Raw genomic sequence first — 6,000 nt, forward strand, 5'->3', positions numbered from 1 at the left:
GGATATAACATGTTATATCTCTTTCACGGTCAAATGCATATTACACATTGTAAGAAATATAAGAGATGGTAACATGTCTTTTATTTTTACGTGTGAATTTAATACGTAAACACACATACATAAACTAATCAAAGGAAACTACACACATTGTCAGGACTGAAAATTAACTTGGTAAATAATTCAGTTAATTTATGTAACTGGCATAACTAGAAGTATACAATGTAGCAAAATAAAAAATATAACTATTAAAATGTATTAATTTAACAGTTGGGTATCATCGCTTAAATCGCAATAATATATAACACAATTGGAACGATTTCTTTGTGTGTAATTAACCACACAACTATACAAGAGGCTATCTATACTCTGTAAACCACGAGTATCGAAACCCGGTTTTTAGCGGTGTGAGTCCGCAGACATATCGCTGTGCCACTAGGATACCAATTGGAACGTCTTAGATATTTAACATAGTCATAAATTCATATATATACATATTAGTTTGTCATGTGGGATATAAAATGTACCTAGGTTTTGGGTGACTTAACATGTAAGACTCGTAATGTGGTGGGGATACACCGTCTGTCTTAATTTCCATTCGCCAGTTTCACATAAAGACATAGCAATAGAAATAAAGTAATTTATCTAGAAATAGACTAGGAGAGTGAGATGTGGGTGCTGAAACCCACAACGTCCACATCTATATCACCTTTTACGCACAGATGGTGGGAAGGTGACTGCTCCAAAGTAAAGAAGAATAATATGTACTTATTTGGGGTAAAGATTAAATAAACTTACCTCTTGAAGTTGCATTTAAGCCCCATTATGGTAGTAAGACATTTCATTAAGTAAACGAGTTATACTAATATGAGATGCCCATCAAGTTATCTAAATTAACTAGTATAACTCCCAACCACCACCCATTAAGTATGCTGTAACTATCATCTCTAAATGCAACCCAGTGGGCAGTGTCATAAAGTAGTGCCAAGTTGGGGACGGCTAGGGCAGCTAGGCTTCGTGTAGCTTTGCGCAAAATTCATAAACAAACAAAAGAACATTTATTCGCCTATAATTATATATATTGTACTCCTCAGTAAATTTAAATTTTAATTAAAAAAAGGTAGTTCCCTTGGTAAAAATGAAATATTTATAATATATTTTATGGTAATCAGTGTTCAATAATCTTCTTACTTTTTTCACGGTAACTGATGTCACGTTATTTGATGTGTTATTACTTCGTATGGTACGTCTCAGTCAAGTATTACAATACAAGAAAATGTTTTTATTATTTATATACAACAGTAATAATAACACATGTAACGAATATTTATAGACCAAAATGATTGTTGTTAAGCCTATATCAAGTTATGTAAAAAAAGAGACAGTATGTTTATGTAAGTTTAGAAACGCCATGTGGTATCTGGTATCTATCCTAAAACAAGATTTCGTGTTAATGTATATATTTGTATAACAATATATATAATATATAGTCAATCTAAATTTAAAATCTATTTTTTTTGGATAGCAAAAGCCCTCCCTAGCACAGCGCCTAAGTCTACAATTTACAATCTAAATCTGAATTTCTTCTCCTGTGGACTCAGTAGATAGCTCGATGTGGCTTTGCTTTCAGAAATACACATACACAAGAGGTTACTTATTATCTGAAGGAAGTTAGGCAAATTCATGATTAATGAAAGGCTATCTTAGGACATGAAAGTTGCTTCCTTTCTTGTAAAATAAAAAAAAACGCCAATGAAAACACCAATTGGGAATGTAAGTTTGCATGCATCTCTGCACTAACTCAATAAACCTTCATGCCAAAAGAGGCGAGGTAGTGGTAAAAGTGCAAGACTGAAATTTTGGATGGACCCTATAAACCTTCTTGTCAAATGTGCTAAAATTCATCATCAAGGAGGGTAAAATAGTTGTAAATAATATACGAGGTCTGTTAAAAAAACACGGACAGGTCATAAAAAAAAATGTACTGTATTTAGAAGTTACAGGTCTGGGACCCCTTCAAAGTACTCTCCTTCCCAACACACTTACCCAATTGTAACGGTGTTTCCTTGAAACAGTTGGCTTCTGTTCCCAGCTCCTTTCCTGTCGCACTCCTTATCAAGTCGGTCGTCTCAAATCTTCTTCCTTTCAAGGGTCTTTTGAGTTTGGGGAACAAGAAAATCGCAAGGAGCAAGGGTCAGGTGAGGGGAGGTGGGGAAGAACAGTGATCGAGTGTTTGGCCAAAACTCACGAGTTCTGAGGGTTGAATCGCCATGTGCATTTTCAATTTTCGGTCAAAATCTCGTAACAAGATCCAACTGATATCCCACACTCTTCAGCAAGCTCCTGACAGTCAGACGTCGATTTGCCCGCACCAGGGTGTTGATTTTGTCGACGTGTGGGTCGTCAGTTGACGTGGAAGGACGTCCAGGACTCATCATCTTCAATGGACTGGTCGATAAAATTCGTTCGCCGAAACATGTACGCTTCAACAATGCAAAACGTGTTAAGCATAGCAAAAGTTTCAGTCGCAGATGTTCCAAGTTAACACAAAATTTCACAGCAAGTCGTTGCTCCTTCAGGTCATTTATTCTGAAATCCGCCAAACGAAAAAAGCACTTCACTTAAAACCGCGTAGCTAATACACAAATGAAGATATCTGCTCCGGAAATGGCGCGTAATCAGCTGATCTATGCGAACCTAGCGACATCAAGCGGATTCCCTGGAACCAACTGGAACCTTTATACCGATATTAATAAATATAATCCAACATCTAAGCACGCCCTCTACATTCCTACACAACCGCCATCAAACATGTGGTCAGCTATCGGTCAGTTACCTCTTTCTTTCTTTGTGAACCTGACGATAACCGAAAGGTTGGTTGTTGCTCGCTCCTCGCTCCTCTACATAGTGTTTTCTACCCATACCAGCCGTTTACATATACATTTTTCTTTACAAGTAGATTTTTCGTCATTACAGATACAACAGACAGTACTATTATATTATATATAAATGCTGTGAAAATGCTAATAAAACAAATATCTGAAACATAATCATGAACCTGACGTCTTCATTGTAACAACTGAAATATAGTCTGTTGCACTAACCTTTTTTGGGTTGTAATTGATGATGTGATCTAATCAGCATGAAAAGGTTTATATATAGTTTGATATTTGTTGTGTTTTTATGTTATAATTAACATCACAAGTAACAAGAAGGTATAACACTACAGTGAAAAGGTATCCAACGTAACCATCCCAAGTTGTGTGTACACAACAATTCATTGATAGAATACAAGAGCATGAAAGTAGTGTTGGAAAACTTTTCACGCTCCAAATAAAGCTGAAAGATAAGACTGCGTAGAAACTGACGTTTCTTACAGATTAGTTGTTAATGAAAGGACAACAAAACCAGTCTAGTAATTGTGTAATTTTCGGTTAGCTTTCACTCTTTCTTACAACATGTCCTGTATTGATTTTACACATCATGTGTTAACATATATCCAAACACGACAAGACAAGCTTCCATTATGTTTACCAGGTATAATTTTATAGATTATCTTTGGGTTATTCTTTTGTTTACGAAAAAATATTTGGAGTTTTTTACAATAACGTACGCGGTTTAGAATTACAAATGTTGGAGAATTGTGAAGACTCAAAACAGATGACACTTTCTCTGTTCAAATGTTTGTTTCACATCCGTTCACTACAGCTTCTTTCTCAGTTTCACGATTCACATCCTCCTGAGAATGCAATGTGATATTTCTTGATGATTTGGATAATCTATATGGATATATGGTATTGTGTGTTATATGGAATTTCTTCGCAGATTGAGAACGGACCTTCAACAAGGTGTGGAGTTTCTTAGGGAGACAAACAAATTTCAACTATACATTTTGCGGTTTTCATGGAATATTTCACTTCGTGTGGATGGATCAGTTTGGTGTGAAAGTTCATTGGGTCCATGATGAGATATATACAGATTTTGAGATTTGAATTTTACCCTTTGGGATTTTAAAGAACGTTTTGTTTTGTTTTTTTTACCATTACTTCACCCCTGATGATGGAACGTTTGTTAGATCCATGCTGAGATACAAAAATTTGTGGTTTTTTCACATTTTAGTTTTAGTCAAGGTTTTTTAGAAATAAATACATTTGAGAAACAAACCTCTCCTGAGATAGCATTGGGCCTGCCATGGCTCATGCGACTCGTAATGGGACGCAGGTTCGCGTGCGTCCGTAAAACATGCTCGCCCTCCCAGCCGTGGGGCGTTATAATGTGACGGTCAAATATTCGTTTAGGGTGGCCCAGGTTGGCGGTGGTGGTGACATAGCTGCCTTCCCTCTAGTCTTACTGCTAAATTAGGACGGCTCGGTGCAGTGGGCTAACAACCTACTCACTTAAATACTTGTTGAAGAATCCGCAAGCGATTGCGGCCTATGTTCCTAGATGGAATCTAATGGTGATAACTAACTGAGATAACATTTTATTAATCATGCATTTACATAACCCATCCAGGGTCGGGTACTGCAGCTAGTAAGTATATAAAACATTATGTATGCAACAGTCTTGAGAGTAGCATAAAGTAATGGTACAAAGTAGTAAAATACAGTTTTGTTAGGGTTGAATGTTGCCTAATGGTTAGCATACCGATTGTGGAATGCACAGACTAAGGTTCAAACTCGTGATACGCCACTGAATACGTTTCGAACTTTCAGCAGGGGTGTGTTACAAAATAGTGAGAGTCAATTCCGTTTTCGTTCACAACTAAAGGTAAAATGCTTTAAATGTTTGGATAACATGTGACAATCTTCACCTATAAGTATTTATTGATAGTCAAAGAATGTATCAGACTACTACTTAATATTTTCTTCATAAAATTCACGTTTTAATGAAGAATAGAAATAACCAAGCAAATCGTTTCTGTTGTCAGATTAAGAGTAACTTTAATGGCGGCGGGTGCTACTTTCTGGTTGCCATCCTCCAATCAGCTGCTTTAAATCAGGAATAGCTATGCTTGAACCCTGAGATCTTTGACTCGGCTGTATAGTATATGTGTCATATACGGTGCCTTTTTAGGATAAAAATAACAAATTCAGTTTTCATATCATAGTTAGGTTTGGGACATTCGTAACACAGTCATAGTTAGTTTATCATAGTACACAGCGTTGGGTATGCTATATTTAAAATATTCTGAATACGAAGGTTAGAGATTCGTGAAACAACCACATCTGTGGAGCAGTTAGTATTATAACTACATTTGGACATTGTGAGAAACTGGTGAGACATCAGTATCGTTTTAATACCACATGCTTAATCTATCTTATATGAACCAGAATATGCCGGGTTTTATTTCTGAAGGTATAGAAATGAGATTTTAAAAATTCACAAACCACTTGAGAAATTGAGAGGAAAAAATAATACCTATTTCTTAAATTTGGTCTGGCATAGTCAGAGGGCGCTTGACTCGCAATCTTAGAGTAAAAGGTTCGAATCCCCATCCTACCAAATATATCCGCCCTTTCTGCCGCGGAGGCGTTATAAAATTATGGTCAGTCTCACCATCGTTGGTAAAATAGTAATCAAGAGTTGGCGGATGGGTAGGTGGTGATGACTAGCTGCCTTCTCTAGTCATGCACTGCTAATTTAGGGAAGAGTAGTGCAGATAGTCCTCGTGTAACTTTGCAAATGTGATATTATTCACGTAAGGTTATTAAATCATAAGTCACAATACTACACTTCCATCGAGCTACTGACACCGTCTGTTTACATCTCCTGAATGGAAACGAGAAACATCGTTCGCATTCAATGTTGACCGGATTAACAGTGCTCCTGTAAACTCATTCGTCCAGTCATGCTGTATGACTTTCATACAAAGTATACGATCAGTTGTCATGGTTTCTTAAAGCACACGGTGAATAAGTTGAAATAACAACATTTGTGATTGTAATAAATAACCTAAAGGTTCTATGGTTTCTTGAGCTGTCAAAAAAATGTTAGTCTAAA

Source organism: Tachypleus tridentatus, chromosome 8 (genome assembly GCF_004210375.1).
Source record: "Tachypleus tridentatus isolate NWPU-2018 chromosome 8, ASM421037v1, whole genome shotgun sequence".
Taxonomy (NCBI): Eukaryota; Metazoa; Arthropoda; class Merostomata; order Xiphosura; family Limulidae; genus Tachypleus; species Tachypleus tridentatus.